General features: G+C 39.3%; 1 long non-coding RNA gene across 1 annotated transcript; it reads left to right on the top strand.

The window, feature by feature from the left end:
• Positions 1–7,114: 7,114 nt before the first annotated feature.
• LOC118718508 lies at positions 7,115–10,819 on the top strand. The gene is made up of 2 exons (XR_004987839.2): positions 7,115–7,398; positions 10,717–10,819. It is a non-coding gene; the product is annotated as an uncharacterized LOC118718508 (long non-coding RNA).
• Positions 10,820–11,549: the final 730 nt, after the last annotated feature.

The raw sequence follows: 11,549 nt of genomic DNA, 5'->3' as shown, positions 1-11,549 counted from the left end.
TCTGTGTTCTTGGAGAATGTTGTTGTTCTCTGTGCATGGAGAAACCTCAGTGGACATACAACACAGTCATTTTTAGAACTCACTATTCTCTACTTTCCTTTGCAGAAATTCTAGAGAGAAAGTATGAGGTTTCAAATTGGTTATAATAGAGGAGAGCAGCCAACATATCTCCCAAGTTAAGTGTGTGTGTATACTCTCAACACTCACTTCAGGGTGAAGTTCAAAGACACACATCTTTGGCCAAGACCCAAGGCAAAGGTCCCTTTGAGCTGAATTCTTTATGGGTTCTTGAACAAGTTTCTTAATTCTATTATCTCTACCAGCCACCTCCCTAGTTCTCTTAAAGGAAAACCTTTAAATAATAAATTTATAGGCTCGAATGAGGCCTTTCCTCCGAAATCCTATCAATAGATTTAGGGAAGTTTGGGAAATCATAATTGATAACTGTGTACTGTCCTCCTAACTTTATAGCTCCCTAATACCCTAACTCCTAAAATACAAGCTTTCTTATACTTGTCAGAGACAGATTTTGTGTTTGTACAATAAATATCAGAGCTTCACTCTATTTTCTGTTTTTGCGTATTTTTTATATATATATATATAAAACTTTCCAGTATTCTCACTGGGAGAACACTAAATCAATGGCCTGGTTCCAAGACCTATTTTAGAAGAAGCACTCTAGTGTAAATTTATTATATGGATGTTGTCGCTTTTAGTGTTTTAGTTTTCACTATTCAACTCTTTTCTGAAAAACATACATATGGAGAATGACTCCTATACCACTGTGTACATCATGTGGCACAAAAAGAAAAAAAAAAAGGTTCTCCCAGCCCATTTCCCTCTACTGGGTCCCACAGGCAGTTCCCTAGTTCAATCAGAAAGCAAGTTAGGACCTAAGTAAGTCAATGGAAGTCTTGCTCCCAAGGGCACGGGCCAATAAAGGTCAATCATGACAGCAGCAGTGTCAACAGCCCCATCCTAGTGGTAGTGACAGTGACATTGACTGGGGCCATGGGGGCGGAGATAGTATTGATGCTAGCTATGGTGGCCTCACCTGAATGTCACGCCAGTATGAGTGTACTGTGTCTGGAGCTTCTCCAACTCCTATTACTTTTCAAGCCTGGGTCTTGGAATTTCCCATTATTTCTATAAAATACCTTCTCTCCTTCCAACTAATGTGTCTCCAGCTTAATTTGGCCAGTCTTTTCCCATGGATTGCAACCTAAACCCTCAAGGAGCAGAGGAACAAGCACTGACTAGATATTTACTTTCTTGGCCGGTTCTGTGTGAGATGCATTAACCCTGCCTGTGATTGGCTTCCAAGGAACCTTATGAGACTAGAGTGATTATTTGCATTTTACAGATGAGAAAATTAAGACTGAAAAATTATCTTAAGTTAAGCTTATAATTTACTTCTTAAAATTTTTATATAGTTTACTTTGACTGAGTATTTATTAGAAGCTAATATTTTAAAGTACCATCTCATTTAATCTGTACAGCCATCCATATTAAGTAAAAATATATTTCAGTGTTATCAAGATCACAACTGATTACAAAAGGTTTTTCTCCTTATGTACTTCTCAGAAAGAACTCTGCCTATTAAATTGTGGCACACTGTTAATTATAAGATGCTTTCTGACATCAGCGATATTAATTTTACAAATATATTTTAAGATTAGACCAATTACAGCATGTCATCATTCCCATTTAAAGATCAGATAGCCAGTAACAGGGCCCAGGAAGATTTAGGAACATGCCTGACCTCACTTAGTTTTCACATGGTACTAAAGGGTTTACACCCAAACCCATCTGGTTCCACAGCTTGCCTTTGAGCTATCAATCTCGGTGCCATGTTGCTTTCGAGCCATCTAGCCCTTTGGTAGTGGGACAAAAATTCAAACTCATGCATGTTGGACTCCAAATTAATAATAGATAAAATTCAATTAATATTTACAATATTATATAATATGTCCAGGATAGTGCCTGGAGGCTATGGTTGCTATTTTATTTAATATTCACATAGTACAGTAGAGGCTATTATTCCCATTTTGCAGATAAAGAAATTAAGACACTGACCTGCTGGAGGGCACAGAGCTCATGGAGAGCAGCGCTCAGATTTGACTCTGGGTCGTTCTGTTCTCGAAGACTCCTGCCCCACAATCCTACACTGCTGTTTGTTTTCTCTGTAGCTGAACTTCATAAAAACCACTCACAAAGGAGGAGCAATGCTTATCTGAAGAGATGGATTCCTATTGAAGAAACTGTAGACATTGATAAATAGGAACCTCTATCATACCACAAAGGCGATTGCTCAGACTACTGCTCAAAGGAGGCTTTTGTGTCTTTTCCTCCACCTCCCGCCTCCCCTCAATCCTGTGGAAACAGGTAACCAGAGGAACATCTCAGGCAGTGACTTTATCTATCGGGGTGTGTGAAACTCACCTGTGAAAGGTAGGTCCTAGAGTTTAAACAAAGCAATATAGAAGGTTCAGCCCCTTCCTCCATTCTATTCTTCTAAAGAATTTCTCTGCTTTTGCACATTGGGCTTTACAGTCATTCTAGCTAATTACCATTATTGCCCTTTCTCTGTTCTCCCCAAAGTAGGTCCTGTGATGAGGACTTGGGAGCAGGTAGCTTATTATGGGCGCCCACGCAGTGATGAGAGGAAACAAGTTGGGGAAACAGAGAGTATTCATGGGGCCGCTGCCCGACTCTCGCTGAGGAACTCTGCAGACACAACTTGAATTATCACAACAAGGAGGGGAAGCGGGAGCATGTCCGCTGACACCTGCCTCACTGGCTGGGCCTTTTCTCTTGGGGCATTACATTCGCAATACTTGGGGGCTTCCTCTGTGTGCACAGGCACAGACTCCCATGGATATGGGAGAAAGTCTTCAGATGGAACAGCAGAGAGCTGAGGGTACTTGAAGTAGGAATTTGTCAGATGCAGAGAATTGTCTGCTGCAACTGCAGGTAAAAATGTGTTAGAGGAATGGAATGTACCTCAGCATAATCTTCTCTATCTTCTTACCGTGGGTCAAGCATTATGTTAGTCTTCATTTGCATTATCCAGCTCAATCCTTAAGTAAGTGTGCTTCCCTGATAAATTGTATTCTTCCTAAAGCCAGAGACTGTGTTTTATTTGTCTCATGCCTGTACCTCACTGGGAGGGGCAGTGATAAGGGAAGAGTGAGGGAACAGTTACCAGTGCCATGGCATGGAGGATAAACTGTATAAACTTTTCCAAGAATCCAAGTGGAATAGAAGGGAGGTCTTCTGAAACACCACTCTGGAATCCATTGTTTCCATGAGGGTGGATTGAACGCAAACATGACCCCAGTTCTCCCCTCCTTCCATACCCTTACCCTTGCAGTCTCTCTAACTTAATCTGTGGGAATGACCATGCCACTTGGTTTGGCCAATAGGGTGCTAGCATGTCTGACACAAGTGCACTTTGAAATTGCTTAATTGGCTGTGCTTGGTGGCTCTTGAAGCACTGCCCTTGCTCTGAGAACACCTGGCTTGGCCTGCAGGAGGGTGAAGGATAAGAGGAGCAGAACCAGCTGACTTGGCTGTCCCGACCGAGGCCACACCAGACTAGCTGAGATCATGTCGATCCCAGCTTTATAAATGAGCCTACACCAGAGCAACAGTGCTGCCAGGAATCCACCACTGAGCACAGATTTGTAGGCAAGCCCAGGTGAAGTCAACCAATGCTCATTCCCAAGCCTGGGTACCCACCCATACAGGGCAAAATAAACGCCCATGGTCGTGGGCCATTGGGATTTGTGGGTATTTGTAAAACAGCATTTTTGTGGCATTAACTGATACAGCCCACTCCGAGTACACCAAGGAATAGATAGAGAAATGGCAATGTGTTATAGAAAGGCAGCATCTGCCTTTCTATAACACATATGCCACTTGGTTTGGCCAATAGGGTGCTAGCATTGGCCTGGGGACTGAAGGGTCCTGGGTTCGATTCAGGTCAAGGGCATATAACTTGGTTATGGGCTCATCCCCAGCAGAAGAGTGTGCAGGAAGCAGCTGATTGATGCTTCTCTCATTGATGTCTTCAACTCTCTATCCCTTTCCCTTCCTCTCTGTAAAAAAATCAATAAAGTATATATATTTTTTTAAAGGCAGATGCTGAGCAGCCAGCTAGTGTCACTGAGCAGCCAAATAACTCCCTTAGGGTCACCAGCCTAAAGCATGTGTGATTAAAATGAGTGCATCAATACACTGGCATGTCATCAGCTGCTTGGGGTCACTGGTCACCGGCAGAAGCTGCACACATTTGAGTTGTAAACGCTGGAGGTGAGGGTTCATAGGGGCAACCAGCAGTGTGAGATGGAGCAGGAGCCAGGCACGGATGAGTTTGGATGCTTTCCTGGAGTTATCAGGATGCTCAGGGGATTAATGAATGTCAGTTGAATGAATGAGATATTCTGGGAATGACAGACATTTCCTGGCATTGCTCAAGATCGGGTAGATCCCCTTTTACCTTTGTAAAATACTGGCGCCGTTCGTTGGTGAGAATGAATGCCATCTGCTACTGTAAATTTTACTGGCCTCGTGAGCTCCCCTCCTCCTCTCAGGAACATTTGCCAGGTTATGTAGCTTATAATCAGAGACATAGGGCACCTTTAAATGGTGTAATTTTTTCAAGGCAGGAAAGCTTCTGTTAAGAAGAAGACGGGAAGAAGACCAAATCAAATAACAATTATGAATAATACCCTACTCAGCCCATACAAAAGGCTCTGGATTTTATAATATGTTCCTGCCAAAGGCCATGTGTAATATTTCCTTGTTAGTAGTTCCCAACCACTATGAAATCCACAAAACCTCTCCCAGCTGTTGAAGACTTACTTATTCTCTGTCCTTTTCCATTCCGGGGCATATCCATACGGTTTAGAAAATATGACTAAATTTCCTAACTTGAATGACACTAATAGTAATTTTCTAAAGCTTTGGAGAAAGATGTAAGAAAACCACAGTGCATGACTGTTTAAAAACTGCTCTGTTTAATGGTTTATTCTGTTCTGAAGGTGGGGGTGAGACAAAACGATTTAGTGGGCTGGTTTCCAATGACCTGTGTGTTGTTGGGATTACATTAATAATTATGTTAAATTACATTCAAACTTGAGATTTAAAAGTAAGGCATTAAGAAGGAAGTGAGTAGGAGGACAAAGTTACTTCTATTTTTCAAAAGAGTTTCACAGCACTTTAAATGAATGTAGGAAAGTTAAGAAATCCCTCCTAACATACATATGGTTGCAGTACATCTTTTTCCTCGAATTTCTCTTGAATATAGAAATAGAAGACTATTTAGAAATATAAGAACAGAAAGGTAAGAATGTTCTACTGAGAATAAAATTCTGAATGAGAAGCAAGTATCTTGAAAGTCATTGAGAAAACACGTGGTACATTCATTTTCTTGGTGTGCCCAACAGGTTGGTTGTGATATGCATTGAAAGCCACCGTTACAGGGCGAATGGTGGGGCCAGGCAATGTGTTAAGCACAGGCATTATCTATCAATTCTTACAGCAATGCTGTGAAGTGGGTTACTATTTTAATTCTCACTCTATAGATAAGGAACTTGACATTGAGAAAGGTTAAGTATGTTGCTCAAATCCCAGTTTGTCTACCCCATGTCTGAGCGATTCTAGAGCTCACGATTTAATCACCACATCCAGGTGTTAACACCTTTGACTTTCCATCTGTTCAGTGATAAACTATATAAATGTCTAACCACCATGCTGTATACCTGAAAGTAATATAAAATAATACTGAATATCAACTGCAATTGACAAATTATAAATAAATAAATAAATAAATAAATAAGCAAAGTCCTGGTGACCTTTCAATTCCAACAGAAAAGGTCAGGATTGTTTTCTGTTGACTCTTAGAAACACTGCAATTATGCATCAATAATAAGCTGACATCATAGTCAAGAAGCTTTTGAATTTGTAGCTGTGAAGATAAATCTTCATAAGTGTTCTCTGAAAGAAAAACCATACTGATTCATTTGATCAGTCAAGCTCCTGTTGGACTTTAAATATCGCCTTGAGAAACACATTACTTTCAATTGCTACTAAAGAATATATGCAGATTTATCCCCAGGAAAAGGATGAGCCAGAGATGAAGGAGGCGATCTACGTTTTGGGGAGACAAGAGCCAAGAGCAAGGGGCCCATAGTCACATGTATCTCATTTCCAATACCATCTCTAGGTCTTACTAGTCCTCGGACCTTGGGGAAGTTGCTTCAGTATCTAAGACAGCTCTCATGTGTTTAATAATTATTGTTTTTAAATCACAGAGGAGGAAAGAGTTGATGAAGTTAAGATTATTATCAGGATAACTGAGACAATTTATGTAAACCATTGGACATTATGCCCAATGCATATTAAGTACTTACAAATATTCTTTATTACTAACATTACTGTAGATAGGGATGTGTTTAAGCAGAAAGCCCAGGAGCATTTACATCAAGAAAGTCTGAGTCTCAATTCTGATCCTGCCACTTATGAGCATGCCATCCTGAATATGTCAATATTTCTGAATCAGAAATAATCTAACCTATCTTTCATGGGTTCCTGAAGCTGAAAGCTAATACATGTGGAATGCCTATAATGTACTATTTTCTGGCTTCCATAATAAATGATAGCTCTAATTATTAGTGTTATCTGATGATTAAAAACCTTAGACTGGTGGAATATCAGCCATGCATTTCTGAGAAAGAAGAAGATAGGGAAGAGAAGTCAAAGGATCCTTTTGCTTATGATGCTCTGTTTTCCTTGGCACGGCTTGCGTAGAGGTCACTGGTTGGCATCCTTGCAGCATGCCTGTGGTTCCACCCACTCGACCCGCCATGCCTTTGGTCCAGTCTCCAGGACCTGCGTTTATGCCTGTCTCTGCGGCTACCTATGACCACAGTTGGATACAGTCCAGCCGGCTGGGGGAGCCGCATGTGTGACTGTGTGTTCCTGGGTGTCTGCCAGTGGATTCGTTTTGCTGGAGGAATTTGTAATATGTACTGAGATTCTGTGGGGCCTCAGAGTGAGAAGACACTCAGGGCCAAGGGGGCCTAGAGCTGGGGGAAGGAGGGTAGGTAGCAGGCTATGCAGCCAGGCCCTTACATGGAGAGAAACACAGACACCAGTCCAACCCAAAAGAATGTTCTCTTTTCTGAGTCAGAGATACTGACAAGAATCTGTGAATAGAACCAGGGACCAAAGGCAGTTGAAAATAGAAGGAGAAGGAATCTAAGAATGAGATGATGATCTGAGTTTGAAGGTGGGTGAACTTGTGTGAGAATCTTTACCTCTCCACCTCAGCAAACTGGAAATCACAGAATTGGAAGAATCAGAGACCTATTTTGAAGATCAAATAAAATACTGGTAAGTTTTCTTGATTATGACTCTGACACATGGCAGCAAAATATCACAATTCAGCATCCTGGTTGGATCCCCAGTAGGGGGGGTACAGAAGGCAGCCAATCTATGTTTCTCTCTCATATTGATGTTTCTCTCTCTCTCTTTCTCTCTCTCTCTCTCCTCAGTAAGAGTACATATTTTTTTAAAAAATCACAATCCAGGGATGTGTTTTATTTGCCAGTGTGGATTTCAGAAAAAGATATACTCAAACATTGCTGCTATAAATGTAAGTTAATGTAAATTTCAATGTAAATTACATAAGCATTTTATTAATAAATATGTATTAGTAGGTGGATATGGATTAAATATAAAACATACATGTATATATGCAATTCTATTCAACAATCTCACCCTTGTGAATCTACCCATAGAACAACAAAACACCACTATCTAAAAGTGCATATGTATACATATTGAGATGACTGGAAGATGGTGAAAACAATCTACATTCTATAAGTAGATATGTATTAAGTATCTCAATTACAGCATTGTTGGTAGTGGCAAAAAACGTATAAACAAAGCACACTGTCATGAATGGGAATGGTCAATACCCTATGGCACAATGATAAGTATAGTATAATAATTAACCAGAGAAATTTTCACAGCTCTTTCTTGATGTCACTTCCTTTTTCTGCTACCATCCCATTCCGTGACTTTCTCTTGCAATGGAGCTCCTGAAAAGAGCATTGTCCCTGCTGCCCGACCTCAACTCTGCTCCCCATTCTCCCCTAAGGCCACCACCTTTGTCCCCACCCCTCCATTGAAACTGCTCTTGTAAGGGCCTGAGTGCTGTACCCAGAAACTAGTTCTGAGAATTCTTCTAGAATCCTCTGCAGCAACAGACTTAGTTGATCCCTTAGTTGAAGCACTTTCTTCACCTGGCTTCTGGGAAACGAAAGACTCTTGGTTCTCTTGCTCCATTACGTGTTGCTCTTTCTCAGCCCGTTCTTCTGGTTTTGCTTCTTGGGCTCCATTTTACTGTTGAGTGTCCCAAGGCTCAGGATTTGGCATTCCTTGACTTGCTCTCTTGGAGAATCTCATCTGGATATACAGCTTAAATAAAAACTGTGTGCTCACAGCTAATAATTTGTATCTGTTACATGGTAGGGGCTTAAATTTTTATAAAAAGAAAGAAAGAAGGAAGAAATGGAAGGACAGAGGGAGGGATGAATGAGGGAGGAAAAGAGAAAGAAAATAAGGAAGAAAGGAAAGATTGTTAATTTAAAAAGGTATAATCCACAGGAATAAAATACCTAAATACAGAAGAATGGATTGTGAGGTACAGATAGTATGGGTTCAAACCTAGAATCTTTCACTTCTAGGCTGTATTGTTTAGGGTAAGTTATTTAATTTCTTGGTGCTTCAATTTCCTCCTGTAAAATGGGGATCAAAATAGCTATCTCATTTTTGGGAGGTTCATCTGAAAATCTAAATATGTGAGGATATGTGAAATAATCTAGAAAATTGTAAACATCTCTAAGTATCGGCTATTGTTGAATAAAGGTAAACCTATATATCTACTGGAAGACCTTTTATAAGGATATACTAATGACTTGAAGGTGGTAAAAATAGAATTAAACAAGACTCCAATACACAAACCATAGACTGGAACGATTACTCACATATCTGGATCCATATTTGGGTAGGATACCTTGGATAATGTTAACAGTAAGTGACATGTTGGGAGAAGATATATTTAATGTTTGCAATTAAGGGACTGATTTCCAAAATATACTTTAACTTCAAATTAACAGGCTGAAGCAGGAAACTAGTAGGAAAATGGGCATTGTGACCAGGTAATCCACAGAAAATGAAGACCAGTGTGTCCATAAAAATGTGGGTGAGCTCATTAGAAACAGCAGGACTAAACACTACAACAATCAGATGCTGCTTTCTGGTCATTAGAATGGCAACAAAACAGGCATGTGGGACAACCAAGTGCTGTCAAGACTTTGAGAGGGCATGAATTTTTGTCCACAACTGAAGAGAAAACTGAACCATTCTGAAAAGCAATTAGATAATATTCAACAAAAATTTTATTCTTCCCTATGATCTAGCCAGTCCAATTGAGTGTTGTGTTGTGTGTGTGTGTGTGTGTGTGTGTGTGTGTATGTTCATAAGGGACCAGTACAAGGTTGTTTTTCAGAATGTTATTTTTGGTGGCAGAAAACTACAGGCAATTAAGGTTAACCCCCAAGAAAAGAAATAAGCAAGAAATGCTCACCAAAACATTGAGCATCAGTAAGAAACACAAGTTAGATGTTTACAACCACATCAGCAGATTCCACCCAAAAGAGTGCTGGGTCCCATAAAGAAGATGAGTTCATATTACAATATAATATCATGTAATTAAAACAATACCAGAAATTTTATAAGAACATGCTATAATAATATTTAAGGGCATATATTGGACACCCTATATTAGGGACCTATACTACAGAATGGGACTGAGCACCAGAGAATTGGGGAAACAGGTGAATTAAGCTCCACTGCCACCTGCAGGGAGAGATAATACCATTATGCTTGGGCTAATAAGCTCAACTCTCTCCACTTGAAATCTAATTTTAAAATAAACAGCAAAATGATGTAATTTTGCTATGTAAACATATGATTTAAAATACAAAAACCTTTCAAAATATATATGAAATGATCTTATCCCATACATTACAGCGTGCTGAAACAATTAAAGAAATGAAACATATTGGACATTAAAAAAAAAACATTACTTGTATTCTTTTTTTTTTTTTTAAATACATTAGTATTCTTGCATCATCTTTTCTTGGAGTTATATTTTAAAAAACCCATCAGTGTTCAAAAGGAATTTCATCTTTTTATTGCCCCAGAATTATATGTCCCTTTGTAGTTGCATAGTTTGCAGATGTTTCTGTACATTTGTAAATGGGCCAGAACTGAAAAACTATATAGGAAACTGAAGTCAGCAGACCAAATGCACAGAAGAGGCAGTTGATTGTTTAAATATGCCTATTCAACCACCATAAGAGAGGTTTGGTAACTTATTGCACAACTGTCCCATCATCTGTGACACAGTTATGTCACTCTTTCTAAACACTGTACTCATTAAATTGTTCTTAACTTCATCAGGACACCTCTTCCCAGATTCTTAGATTTATCTCCTCCTGTCTCAGCAACTTTTCTTTGCCTTGGTGCACTGGCCAAGTTCTACCTGCTCTCTCTAAAGTAATTGACCATAATTCTTTCCAAGGTATTTCCTTCATTAAAAGTGGTGCATTCAATAATATCTTGGCTTTCTTCTCCTTCTAGAATCATCTGGATACCCAACCCTTTGGCTTAGGGGACAAGAGTTACCATTACCGTATTCAACTGGAGGATATACCGTATCACCTGAAAAATGGAAGAAGTGATTCAAAAACGTTTTATAAGGCTTCTGGGAAAATCATCACACTAGAAGGAGCCTATATGTGAGAAGCCTGGTGTTTAATCACCTATGCATTCCTTTTGTGGGATTCACTGAAAGAGTATTGGCCTGTTGAGGAGACCAGTAGACTGGCCAATGTTCACATTCATTCTCCCCTCTGTTGACAGCCAAATAAATGTTCAGAGTTCTTCCCAACAGAGGCTGCACACCTCATACTCACATTGCGGAGAATAATTTTTAGATTTGTGATTTTGTTCAATTTAAACTTGTTGCCAAGTTTACCATGTCTGTCTGTGTGTGTGTGTGTGTGTGTGTGTGTGTGTGTGTGTTGTGTGTATGACAAAATATCCCATTAATGACCAGGAGATTATTGGAATACAGTGGAACCCATTTGTTAAACAATCCTGTACAATTTGTGGGTTACTTATAATGGACAAGCTTATAGAAAATGCATTGCAGGTAAGGTTTTGGATACCTTTCTAATTATTTACGGTTTTTATCATTTCTTTCAACAATATTTTTGTAGCTTTTAGAGTACAAGGTCTGGACTTATGTTGTTAGATTCAATTCTTTGTATTTGATTATTTTTAATCAATTATTTTTAATCAAAATTAAAAATTAGTTAACTTTTAATTAACTAATTTCAATGGATTTATTTTGCCAATTATATTTTTGGATCATTATTACAAATACAATTGACAGTTGTATGTTGGTCTTA

The sequence above is a fragment of the Pipistrellus kuhlii genome, unplaced genomic scaffold (genome assembly GCF_014108245.1).
Source record: "Pipistrellus kuhlii isolate mPipKuh1 unplaced genomic scaffold, mPipKuh1.p scaffold_m20_p_14, whole genome shotgun sequence".
NCBI classification, from domain to species: Eukaryota; Metazoa; Chordata; class Mammalia; order Chiroptera; family Vespertilionidae; genus Pipistrellus; species Pipistrellus kuhlii.
The sequence above is the reverse complement of the archived record's forward strand: the minus strand, read 5'-3'. Positions and strand labels throughout refer to the sequence as shown.